The sequence below is a fragment of the Dioscorea cayenensis genome, unplaced genomic scaffold (genome assembly GCF_009730915.1).
Source record: "Dioscorea cayenensis subsp. rotundata cultivar TDr96_F1 unplaced genomic scaffold, TDr96_F1_v2_PseudoChromosome.rev07_lg8_w22 25.fasta BLBR01001538.1, whole genome shotgun sequence".
In the NCBI taxonomy this organism is placed as follows: Eukaryota; Viridiplantae; Streptophyta; class Magnoliopsida; order Dioscoreales; family Dioscoreaceae; genus Dioscorea; species Dioscorea cayenensis.
Window position 1 is genome coordinate 1 of NW_024087929.1, and position 13,933 is coordinate 13,933.

A 13,933-nucleotide genomic window follows, 5' to 3' on the forward strand; every position below is an offset into this window, starting at 1 on the left:
CTTTGTTATCTATAGCTGTATATATAATTGTAAGGTCGTACAATGAAAAGGGTGAAACATTTCCTCCATTTCTATCAGAAGAAACCCTCATCAATTTGGTTGAAGGAAAGAAAATTTATTTATAGTTGACTGTAAATCAGACTTTGGCATAAAAAGCTTACTGATGATTTTTTTTATTTTTTTTAAAAAGAGCTTAATGTTAGTATTATTAAATGCACAAAAAACTACAAAGAATATAGTTTAGACATAAAAGCACCCCAAAACAAAGTAGCCAAACAACAAGAAAGCAAAAACAAGGAGCACTAAGTAACTACAAAGTTGGATTTATGTAACAACTTCATAATTAACGAGGAAGGTCGAGACCATGATGAATAAGTGAAATATTAGGTGATCTTCCATGCCGAGCCACCAAGCCATCCACAATGGCGTTCCATTCTCTAGGGATAAGATTATGTTGTTGGTAGATAGGGAAGTACATAGTAGATGTAGAATTGCTAGGATTCAGTCTAGAGAAAGTAGAGTGGATATGGAGGCAAGTTTTAATATTATGGGCAAGTCTCTTTATGACTTTAGAGACAATGACATGATCGTTATCAGAGAAATTCTGAGTAACCAAGGATCATGTTTAGTTTAAGAGCATAATTACACATGGTAGAAAAATTCTGAGTGGCTAGCAAGAAGAGATAAGGGTCTAAGAGTCTCCTTGTCTGACCCCTCTATTGGCTCTAATAATCTTTGAAGATTGACCATTGATTATGAAAGAAAAGCTAGTCAAATTTAGACAAGCCTTGATCCAATTGATCCAAACCGTAGGAAAGCCCATTTTTGCACAGGTGGCAAGAATAACATTCCAATTGAGAGTGTCATAATCTTTCTCGATATCTACCTTCAAAATCATCCTAAGGGCAGTGCTAGTTTCTTCTTCTAAAGAGTTGAACCATTTCTTTCACCACAATAATGATATCAATTGAGTGACAACCAGCTAAAAACCCATGCTGCTTGTTATTGATAAGATTAGGTAAAACCAACTGTAATATATTAGTGAGAATTTTATTAATGAGCTTTTAACAAATGTTGCAAATATAAATAAGCCTATAGTTAGTGACTTTGCAAGGATGATTAGATTTAGGGATAAGAACCCCAAAAGTGTGACTCTAAGGTTTAGGCATGGAAGCAGTCATTAAAAAATAGCTAATAGTGTCAAACAAACTAGTAGCAATGCCTCCCAAAAGAAGCGATAAAACTCTGTGTTGAAGCCATCCAGGCCAAGGCTCTTGCCTGTGGTAAGTGTCATAAGGGTTTTCAAGATTTCAACTTTAGTGACTCGTCTAGTTAGAAGCTCATTGCCCCTGATGGAAATGGTATTGAGATTAGAGGGTAGAGCATTCAGAATTTCAGAGAAAGGGGTTTGCTGACTGCCATTCCACAAATCATTGTAAAAATTTATAAAAGACTTTTCAATACCATCTCTATTGTGGAAAGTATTGCCACTGAAGTTTGAACACTCATATGATAAAAACTTGAATCAACAGCCCTATCCTGAATTCACATGAGCTGTGTTCTCTGGGCTCATTTAGGAGAATTTTGCCTGGGAAGAGCATTGAGTTTGTTGTGCAGGATCTGGGAGCTACCAACCTTTGGGTATTCTGCGCTAGAATTAAATTTGGCTCTTAGTTTCCATGATTTCTTCATCTAAAGAATTAAGTTTGCTAGATCTCCATGTAATCGACCCATTTCTACAACAGGATAGAATGTGAGAGAAAGTATGTATAGCAGAGGCTTTAGTAAGTAAATTGAGGAAATCCCTAATCATTTTGTGACAATCAAATATTCTAACTAGTAATCATCAAATTTAAAAATTCTATTCAAATAATGATTGAGAGTACGGGCTATCATCAAAAAAGGAGCATGATCAGAGGCAATTATGGCAAATTTCCTAACTTTATAACAAGAAAATATAGTAATCCAGCTAACATTAGTAAGAAATCTATCATGTTTGGCCCAATTATTACTGTTGAGTTGTTGAGTTGGTAGCTGCGAGAAAAGGATACTTTCAATTCTTATTTTACTGAAGCAAGAAAAATACACTTCTCTTGTAGGCACATTGCACCCCACAAGAGAATAGATTTACATCAAGAACATATATAAATAAAGAATCAAAGATATCACAATAATGAGAAAAAGCTTTTAGCTTTAAAAAAAGAAGTTTTCATATTACCAAAGAAATCGATAGCAAGCATAGATAATTCCCAGGTAAAAGCAATTCTATTAGAAATTAATATCCACCCATGCATGAATAGAAGAGACTTTTAAGATGGCAAAAGTGTTTTTTTATAATATATAATTTTGATATTGTGATAGCTAAAGGAACTAACAATTGCCTCGTACATTTTCTTACCAAAGGACTCAATAGAGGCCAACCTTATTAATGAATTCTCTAATGTGATAGATATTATGATAGCTTGTTTTGATAAGTGGGTTGAGATCCGTAACTCTCATATAAACATTCTAGACAATAAGGAAAAGGCAATGGAGAAATTAAACTCCATCGAGAAAAAAAGAATTGAAAGGATCCACCAAAGGTGAAAAAAAGAAGAAGAAAGAATTGAAAAGGCAATGGAGAAATTAAACTCCATCGAGAAAAAAAGAATTGAAAGGATCCACCAAAGGTGAAAAAAAAAGAAGAAAGAATTCAAAGAAGAAAACTCTTCCTTGAGACCTCAAACAAACAACAAGATAAGCAAAATTGAAAGGGATCAAAATTCCCAAAGAAAAAAGAACTAAAGTTATGTGGAAGAGAAAGCAATCAAAGCATTGTAAGATTTCCATTCAATATTAGAAGGATAACATTGCTATGGAAAAGAATCATTGCTTAAATCCAAGTTTTAATCTATCTCCTGACCATCGGGTGCATACCCAATTCCAATGGAGAGCAAGGTAAAATGTGTTATAGATATGGCCGCATCAGTTCCATATATGTTAGCGCAGAGAATAAAGTTGTCCTTGCTTTGAAAAATTATTCAATTTTCTATTGAAGCAAATTTTATAAAGTTTGGTTTATTCTCATCTTTCACAATGATTGTTGGAGTTGTCATTTATGAGAGAGAACAACGGAACAGAGAGATTTCACCTTATTCACATTGGATGCTTTGGGAAAACTGTAGATTATTATGGCATGAGGTCTACACATTATTACTTCGTAGCTCATCAACACCATTAAACCCCAGCCAAGTGGCAGAGAGCATAAAAAGAGGTTACTGTTTGAGCCGTTAACTATCAAATCATTGTCAATTAGTAAAGCATGAGGTCCCACATTTTATAATTTTGTAATGCTTAGGGTACGGTGTGCTCTGGAGATGCCTTAAGCATTAAGAAACCTCCCTTTATAAAATGGAAGAGAAACCTTTCTCCAGAGCAGAAGAAGAAAAAAACACTCCACTGGACCTCCTACCAGTCTCAGAGCAATCTTTGTAAGTGTGTTTATTTAGAAGTCTTAATAGCTTCAGAGAATCTCTCTCTGAAGACGCTAAGGTATATGCTGCTTCATTATGAATGAATATAGCTTGATTTCTATCTCATCCTTGCCCTAGAATACTTTGATTCTATTCTTAGTAGAACTTTTTAAATTAGAAGTTAGTTAATTGGTAGAGATAGTAAATCTATTAGAAGAAAGCAATAATATATCAAAATATTAGGCGATAGAAATCTTTGTTAGTGTGTTTATTTAGAAATTTTAATGGCTTCAGAGAATCTCTCTCTGAGGACGCTAAGGTATGTGCTACGAATATAGCTTGATTTTTATTTAATGTACGAGGCAATTGTTAGTTCCTTTAGAAGATGAATAGACTTCCTGAAAATACAGTAATCGTAGGAAAAGGAATTGAGTTAGAATTAGATGAAGTATCAAGACTAGAAATAGAAATGATAGAAAAAGGTCATTTATTAGAAAATGATAGGTTAATGCATGATGAAACAGGAGGACTAGTTGTAAAATATGAAAATAGTAATAATGAAACAGGAGAACTAGGGGTAAGATATGAAAATAATAATTTAGAATTAATGAAATCTGGCAGTAGTAGTAATGCCTCGCAAGTAGATGCAATTAGGAAACTAGAACAATTACAAATTAAAACATGGAGTGAGATAAAGCCTTTTTATCAAGATTTCATGTATTATAGTACCAAAGCAGGATGTTTTTATGATAAAGCAATAGGAGAAAAATTATTTTTAAAATTACCCGAACCATTAGGTAGTATAATTCATAAAAAATATAATGAACAAGTATTACCTAAGACACCGCCTCAATTTGTTAACATAGCAACAAAAATCAAATTTATAGATGATCAATTTGAAGAAAAACGTACAGAGTTACAAATTATTAGAGAATTAAATGAAATGCTAATAGAATTAGGATGAATAGTGAATGTGAGCACAAGTGGAAAAATAATAGTGGTAGTAATGACAAACCCTCTATACACTGTAATAGATATCCAGTACTAAAGCTAAGATACCAATGCAAAAACTGTTTAGTAGAATGTTGTAAATTCTGTCTAGAAAAATCAGTTACCTTACCATTACCTGAACCAGTAGTCAATACAAATATTAGAGCGCAAACCTTAGAATTAAGGATAATTAGTTTAGAAAATAGGCTTGAACAATTAAGAGTAGAATTTGATAAATTAATCCATCAACTTAAAATCAGAAATTTAATAGATAATGAACAATATGCAAAGCTAGGTAGCACAGGACAGAAACAATTTAATATCGAAGATGCTAGGCAAATAGAAAAAATTAAGTTAGTAAAGGAAATACCTGATCTTAAACTCCCTTTAGAAAACGATTATTTAATAATAGAAACCAATGGATGTGAACTAGGATGGGGAGCCGTATTAAAAAGGAAACCCAATAAATACTCATCTAGAGTAGAAGAGGAGATATGTAGATATAGTAGTGGACAGTTTAATGAAATAGGATTAACTTCTAGCATAGATCAAGAATTTCTAGCAGCTAGCTATGGTTTAGATAGTTTTAGGTTTTTTTTACTAAATAAAAAAGAAATATTAGTTAGAATTGATTGTGAAGCTATAATTAAATTCTTTGAAAAAAGTAATAGCAAAAGAATTAGCCAGCGTAGATGGTTAGCGCTCAAGGATAGAATAGTTAATTCAGCATGTATTGTGGGATTTGAGCATATTAAAGGTAGTGCTAACAGTTTAGCAGATAAACTGTCTAGATGCTTATTTGAACATCAAGTAGTAGAAGCCCCACCTTGAGGTGGAGGTAGAAGGTAATGTAGATTTAAACTCCTATATTAGTAATGCAGATTTACATTCTTGCAGTAGTCATTAGATAGTGGTCATTTGATAATTATGTTAATTAATAAAATAGCTCAAACCCAGAGTTTGTCCATCTGAATAATAGTAAAGACTGTGGCTGTAAAACCAACAGGTCCATTCGCGTTCTTTACTATGGTGAGAACTCGGTGCACTGACCTTTAGACTTTAGATATAATTCTTGTAAAATTTCTTGTAAAACCAGCAGGTTTGCCAATAATTCCCCACAGCACAAATTTGTCCTTCCGAGCTCCACTTAAATTACATTTCGATCTTAAAGACCATGTCCTGATAGACAACTTACAGATATCCCCTACCACTCCAAGTTTTGCAAGTATACTCACTAAATTAACCATCCACCTCCACCTTAAAAACTCTCTATGCCCAACTTGTGACCGAAGAACAAATCCCCCTGAGACCATGCTCTCTGGAAGCCTACATCAACATGGAAAATCAGGTAGAACTTCTAAACTCCCAACTAGCAGAGGAAAAAGAAAAGATAAAAGTGAAGCAAAACAAAAAAAATAAGAGGAGAGGTTGAGTTAAAGAAAAAGGAGTGGGAAAAAGAAATTAAAGAAAAATGGGAAACATGCTGGGATGGGATTCCAAAACAATTATCTCCAGTTAAACAAGAATCTCTTCTGCGTTACCAAGAACAACACCGAAACAGCAACTTCTGTACATGTGAAAAAGGATTGTCAATTAACATGGCAGGCTGGCTTTCCATGTTGCCACCGGCAACTACACAACTTTTGTGATCTCCGAGGATGGAGATGTCTATTCATTTGGGTGCGGTGAATCTTTTAGTTTGGGTCATGCCACTGCCATAGATGGACAGGTATGTACTGCTATTCCAGTCTTCGTTGTTTGTTTAGATTTAATTCAAGCAATTAGCATGCCATTCTTAGACAAATTCAATAAATTCCTTATGCCTTCTCGACAGAGATGAGGAGATTAAGATCAGAACTGCATAAGTTTATGGTGTTTCTTTATCCACATGGACTATGAAATGAAACCTTTGTAAATTATCTCATAATTTTTGTTGTCAAATTTGAATACAACTATATAAAGTAATTATCTAATACAAAGACTAGCCTAATATACTATGTAACATCCTGATATATCTAACGAAAACCAATATCATCTCTGCATGCATTGACATTTTTATTCTCAAGCCCATAGGCGAATCGGCATGCTAATGTGTTCAGCCCGCAACTAGCAACTTCACTGAAGCAGATTAAAGAGAAGGTGGTGCAGATCAGCCTCACCAATTCAATATACTGGAACGCGCACATATTCGCCCTGACAGATTCTGGCAACCTCTATGCCTTCGGGGCTGGTAACAAGGGGCAGCTTGACATTAAACTTATCGCCCAGTAAAGCAAAAGAGGGGTCCTGGAGCCAGTCGACATCGATGTCAGTTAGTTCTCCAACTGGTGATCTCCATTGCAACCATCACCAAACAATGCTACCCTTCTTATCAACCTGATTATTGTTTATAGCCCTTTTGCAGCATGTTTGTGTTTAAATTCCTCGTCTGTATATGTGCATATAATGAAATGTTTATGTTCAATGAAAAGCTGCACGTCACTCTACTAAAATTCTTCTGGTTTAATTTCTCTTATTTTTTTCTTTTTTTTAAACTAATCCTTGAATGCATTTCTCAAGCTGATTTTTATTTTAATGTCTAATGAGGTATTAGGATAAATTATTTTTTGTACCAATTAATTTAATTTTAATTTCTGAATGGCCCCCCAGGCCCCAGCTTTTCAATTTTTTCCAATTAAATGGTTTGCTCTGTTTATTGCACATTTTGTCTAATGAATCTCGTTTGAGGACAATGCATGAATCAATTGCTTGCCATCTCTAGGAAAGTTATGGAATTGCAATTTTTTTTTTATTCTTACAAATGTGTAGCGAGATATAAATATTTTTAAAAAAATATAATATCAATAAATTATATGATCATTGGCCACCTCTTCACTTTGTAACTAGTGAGAAATATTTCATTTTTAATTTTATCTTACGGCCTTATCTTGGAAGTAAATTTTATTGTGTTAATTTGAATTAAAATATAATTTTTTATTTTAATTTTATTTTACTCCGCATGTCTCTCTCGCTCTCTCTCTCTCTATGACCCATATTTGACTAATTTAATCTGTTCTCTTTCAAACCAACCAAATTTCTTAATTTTTAACCGGTCATGTAAAATCCGAATTACAGAGTACGATCGGACTAGCCTCATTGCATGTTCTAATTTTTTAATCAAAGTGGGTCGATCGGGTTTAACTACCTTAGATATATAATAGTGACACACATTGGCTACATTAAATCAGAGCGTCAAAATAACACATTTGAACTTCATATTCTTGTCAAGTACTATGAGGGCAATTATGCCATTAATGACCATGTTTGTTATAGAAGATTCAAAAGCCCTGCCTGCCGACCGTTAAGAGATGACTCCCTTACAAACTTGGTCTATAAATAGTCCCAGTCACCATTCAAAACCCACTTCTCCTTCGTGCCTTTGCTCCAACGTCTATTTTACTGGCTTCCTTTTCGTTCATTCTCCTAGATCGTCTCCGCGCTGCCCTGCCGAGGTTCCGAGGCAGTGAAATGATCTTCATCACGGGTTCCTTCTTGGAAAATCAGGTTAGATCTCAGGCTATAACAAGGTTTCTCGTTAGATTTTTGATTCCCTCTTGATTTTAAGTGTTATTTTGAACCCTTTTTTTTTTTTTCTTTGATTTCAGGATTTTTGATTGTTTTTGTCTTGAAATGATCCGATTCTGTGCCTGTGTTTATATATATATATATATATATATTGACTAATTAGGGTTTTTTTTTTGGAAGGTTTCTCAAGATTTGCATGATTTCTTCAGGAGAAATAATGGGTTTAGGGTTTGATCAAGAGTGGGATGCTTTCTTGAAATGATCGGATTCTCTGTGTGGTTGTTCTGAAGCCACAGATCACACCCTTTTCATAGCGCGGAACCCTTTTCTTTAAGACTTGACCTGGGATGCCTTCCTCAAGGTTGAACCATTTACAACTTCTTTTTTGTTATTTATCTACATTTTTCCTTCTTTTATTCTTGTGTAATTGTGGAGTGTTGGTTCTTGATTTGTTAATGGAGCAGTGAATGCTCGTAGTGTGAGAAGGAAGGCAGGATTTCAATTTATGTGTGATAAGGTCTGCATACTTCTATGATTTTCAGGTCAACAATAGCATACAGGTTTGTGAATTTTATCATGTTAAATTATGTACTATCTTTAACTTCAGAAGCGATTGTTGAGAATTCATGATTTATACCTTAACTCAAGTATTGATCATTGAGTACGAGACTTTCCTGCTTTTTAGGATTTTTTTTTTAATTACCTAATGTTGGTGTGTGTTACCTGATGTGTTACTTGATCTTTCTGTTTTCATTTTTAATGTCTTTGATCATGCATCTTTGTTTCTTTCCTACTTATTATTTGAGTAATTGTGGATGACCCATGAAATTTCCATATTTTCAGGGGTATGCAAAACCCTAATAATTATAAGTTTGATCTGCGTTACAGAGAAGATCTCTTTAAAAAAGTTTGCTAGGCTTTTAATTTGAGATTAATGGGTAAGAGATTAAAGCTGAGTTGGTGTAAAGATGGACTAACTTTGTCTGTTCCCATTGCTTGTTGTATTTAATTCTTTTGTTATTTTTAGCTTGTGCTGTCATAATTGAGCAATGGCTTTGGTTTGGCAACTATGAGTGCATTATCATGTTCATTGGAAATTTTATTGATCGATTGTCAAAAGAAATATATGATGGAGGACTGTCCATTTAATTTGATATGATTTCACAAAAATCAGGTATTGTTTTAGTTACATTGTTGATCATGGGTATTCAACATACTAATCTGTAACTATTCTGTATCCCAAAAGGCTGTGGAGATTTATTTTTCCTTCATGCTTGTACTTATTGTTGTGGTTTCTTTAAATGAATGTCATTCATTCATGATTTGTCTCCACATGCTTTTCATGATTTGTTTCTCATAACCTCTTTTTGTTACGTCACAGTCAAGTAGAATTGCCAAGTGAAATTTCTGACGGATATGAAATTGGTCACTACGTTCTAATAGCATCTAGTCATATAATGCTAGAAGTAGTTTTGATGACACAAAAGAACGTTGTTATAATCTAAAAAATGCATCCTATAAATGTCTCGGTCCATGACTTCACTTGAATTTCTTCTTTTATATGGTGTACAGAAGTTTGGTATGGGTTATTCTTGTATGTTTGTTATATAACAGTGTGGTTGTCTATTTTTTAGTGTGCTGTTTCAGTCAGAAAGCATAGTTATAATAGTTAGGTTTCTCATTGTCGTGTGAATAGGCAAGTCCTTGGCCGTGGATTCTGCCCCAGGGAGCCGGTTCAACTCCCTCCTGAGATAAGGCCAAGTCAAAAACAAAGGCGATGCAAAGGCTTCCCCAAATTTCAGAAGCATTGCAGAGTAAGTGGTGCTTCATGATGTTTAGATATTTTAAAAGCTTATTTCTTTGAGACCTGTACATCAAAAAATAAGTTTTTTTAATCTGTTTTAGAAACTTTGAAATGTTCAGCTGTGTATGAAAGATGATTGACATGCTAATGATGGTTTTATCCTGATTGGCCCCATTGTCTAACTGTCTCTTAATTGACAGAGGAGATCAATGCCAGTTTTTTGGCGGGATCAACCTATTGAAAGTGAATCGTACTGCTCAAATTTAACCTTGAATATCCTTCTGTTACATTAAAGTCATGCGAGTAAAAGAATGATTTCAATTTAAGATTCATGTGCTGCTTGCTATGCACAATTTAGTGGATTTTGTATGAACCTATTTTGCTACACTTTTATTTAGGTCAAATAATTGCAACTTTGTCTTTGATTGACTATATTTGTCTGTCATTTTTCATGCTGTGTATGAAAGATGATGCTGTGTATGAAAGATGATTGACATGCTAATGATGGTTTTATCCTGGTTGGCCCCATTGTCTAACTGTCTCTTAATTGACAGAGGAGATCAATGCCAATTTTTTGGCGGGATCAACCTATTGAAAGTGAATCGTACTGCTCAAATTTAACCTTGAATATCCTTCTGTTACATTAAAGTCATGCGAGTAAAAGAATGATTTCAATTTAAGATTCATATGCTGCTTGCTATGCACAATTTAGTGGATTTTGTATGAACCTATTTTGCTACACTTTTATTTAGGTCAAATAATTGCAACTGTCTTTGATTGACTATATTTGTCTGCCATTTTTCATATAGGATTTTTTTTCATTAGACTTGAAAACATGTCGGATATGGGTTTAATATGTTCATTTTCATGTTCAAATTGGGGGTGTTTGTTACCATTGTTTCCTGTTTTTAGTTTTGTTAAAAACAAAATATCTTTAAGAACTTGTTCATTGAGTTCATTTCAAAAACTGGTTTTAACAAAACATTTGGCTTTTCATGCAGTTATTAGAGAAGACCTAGAAGTACATGTTTTTTAATTTTTTGATAAGTCCCATTCTAGCATGAAATAACAATCTGTATTTGTTTCTGTATTATGCCTTAAATAAATAAATAAATTTCTATTTGTATTTTTTCAAATTTTATCAAGGTCATATTTGTAAATTTTATATTTATTAGTGTTGAAAACTTATCCTTATAAGTTATAACTAACAAGTTATAATTTTGTACTTTATTTTTTGTTCAATAATTTTTTATTTAAATTATATTGATAATTGTGTTCGCTTACATGCACGATATATATACTTAGAGACGTGTTCATGATTGGGTATGCATTCTCTTTAAAATTTTATGTACTTCCACAATCATGTATATTAAATTATTTCTTGATAAATTTCACTTAATATTTGTTTTTCCAAAATTTGTTTCCTAAAATGTTTGTCAAGTTTTCGAGGAAAAAAAAAAAGAATTTTAAAAATAATGGGCAAGTTCAATTACTTTGATACCAAGGATAATTCTCATGCATATTTACATACTGTTTAGATTTACATAATTTAGTACATTTTGTAAGGCAATCAAAGTAAGGAGTTCTTTGCAAAATTATAGCTTATAGATCTTTTCTTCTTGTCAGGTTTATTTTTAAGGTTTTTAGCATAGATATACGTTGGTATAAATTATAAGTTAAAATTATCTGAGATTTAATCGGAAATTATATGCAATTTGATTTTAACCTAAGGTCCTCATTAATTACTAGCATGCAGATGCATGGAAAGAATTTATCTGCATACCAGATGAGCACAGGCTTTACTAGCGGCAAGTAGTTTCTTGGAAACCTTGAAATTATTTGAGCTCATGCTAAAGCCTTTGAGTACATAATTGCTAGCATGTATTATAACATTTATTAAGCTTTTTTTATATGCGTGTGGGTGAGCATGTGCGTTAGTACGTATGTAATTTACAATTATTTTATGCAATATTCTTGGATTGCGGACCATCGCTTGATGATATTAGGGGAGGTTGAGATTAGGTATTTTGAGAAAGTTTTATATGTTCAAAGCTATCTCACTTATACAAATTGATGGTTTGACTGACCCACTGGTTATTGTTTTGTATAAACTAATAAACTGTGCTCTACCTAGTTGCTTTGATAGCTAATATTAAGTTCCCATGTTGTCTGTTTTCCATAATCAAGTGATTCTTGATTAATCTGTTCTTTCCACTGACTGACATTGTTTGATGTTCCATTAATCAGCAAAAGGGAATTGAACGGAAAATATCTCGAGATCCTTGACCCATTCTTTGTGGGATATATCATCTTCAAGGAATAGGAAAAGGCATGGATTGCATCCAGTGGCATACAAGCTTTTAGATGCTACTCCTACTCCTACTCTTGTGGAACTACGAAGGTATCGTTAACTTATGACTCGTTATATAAATATAGAGGTTTAATAAATTGTTTCCCACAAAATAGCTTTTCTTCTTTGATAAATAGCCTCTTTTTAGTTGATTGAACTAGAAAGTATGTTTTTGGTCTTGGTCACAAGCAGTTTCAATAGGTGCTCTAGATTAATTTACCATTGTATAAACACAAAAGGAAGTATCTTCCTGTAAAATAAATGGTTTGAGTGCAGTCTTCTTTTGGAAAACAACTTAGAACCTGCCTCCTCTGAAAGTTATTTATCATCTACGTGGCCCTGGCTTCCTAGGCATGTGTATTGAGGTACACAGAGATGTGGTTTGCATGGCCATCAAGAGAGAAGGTTTTCTTGATAGGTTAAATGAAGGTTTAGGGTCTTGTAGGGCTTTCTTTCTAGTTTCTACCTGTTTTATCATTAGTGCTATTTTGGTATCATGTTGACTCTGGATGAGAGCTGAGTTTGATGGTTTCCGCCAATGGGACTACTCAATTGGCTGGCCTGCAAAAGAAATTAGATTGATAAGGATTGATTTTAAGATAAATTCAGTTTGTTAGTTTTCTTGTTGATTTTGGCATGATCGTCATGGTAAAAAGCTATGTTTTCTAATGCATAAGTGACTCCTTTAGATGGCATCCATCATGAGACATTAGTTAAATTTTTCACTTTGACAAGCAACTCTTTTAGCAACACCAACGGTACAAAATTGCAAGTGCTTGCAATTCTAAGAAGAATTTTTGTGATGTATTTTAACATGTGTTGTGCACAATAATGGTTCACTTATAATTGATGTTATCTACAATTTATTAATTGTGTACTCAGATTGATAACATATACTTTGCAAAATAAACAAAGTATGGCATGGCACCAGTGAAAACCCTAGGGAAAATATGCACCCATTCTGCTGCCCAGGCTGCGGGGCTGCAGGCATGCTGATGCACAATAGAATCATCCTCTGAAGACTTATCAAAAGAAAGATAAACCACAAACTACAGCCTTTGGTTAACCAACCAAAGTGCCTTTCTAGCTTCAAGTCAAGTCATAGGTCTTTTAAATTATTTTAGAAGTTTTAAAATATTTATTAGGGTGTTTTAGTTTGGTGGTTTCTATGTCCATCCCGTGAGTTCTTGTGAGAATTTATAAGTCTTGGTTTTCTAAGTTCATGTAATACAAGTCTATAAATAGGCCATTGATGAAAGAAGAGCAATGAATTCTTTCCTGGTTTTGTGAGATACAAACCAAGTTTAGGTTTGATGCCTATGAACTTTAGGATTGATTCTAGTGTGATACTAGTAATATATCTCCAACTTAAATCTACTTTTTTTTAGCTTGTTGTCATGCATCATTTTGGTATGAGAACCATGATAACACATTCAGGAAGAAAATATCTCAGATTGCTAACAATGAGCAAGATGAAGCTTCTCAAGCAAACAATGGGGGCTAAATCAAGAAACACAACTGCAAGTACTACTGTTCCAACACAATCTAATTGGATAAGAGATATGCTCTAGTCGACATATGAAAACATTGTATTGCTTTTGGAGACATTATTAAAAAAGTAAGGCTTTAAGTACCAAATTTTGAAGGTATAAATCCAACTGAATTCGCTGATTAGCTTTCTTCCAAAGTCAGGGGGTACTTTGAGGATTATTTTGATTGGTATGATATGAGTGATGACTAGAGAGTCAGATTTGCTAGAACAAAGCTGTTAGG

General features: G+C 33.6%; 2 long non-coding RNA genes across 2 annotated transcripts; both read left to right on the forward strand.

Moving 5' to 3' along the window:
* Nucleotides 1–234: 234 nt before the first annotated feature.
* Nucleotides 235–6,953, forward strand: LOC120256598. The gene is made up of 3 exons (XR_005535366.1): nucleotides 235–2,582; nucleotides 2,670–6,171; nucleotides 6,516–6,953. It is a non-coding gene; the product is annotated as an uncharacterized LOC120256598 (long non-coding RNA).
* Nucleotides 6,954–7,860: 907 nt separating this feature from the next.
* On the forward strand, nucleotides 7,861–12,635 carry LOC120256599. Its single transcript, XR_005535367.1, has 5 exons — nucleotides 7,861–7,985; nucleotides 8,187–8,367; nucleotides 8,471–8,566; nucleotides 9,703–9,820; nucleotides 12,058–12,635. It is a non-coding gene; the product is annotated as an uncharacterized LOC120256599 (long non-coding RNA).
* The last annotated feature ends 1,298 nt before the right edge of the window (nucleotides 12,636–13,933 follow it).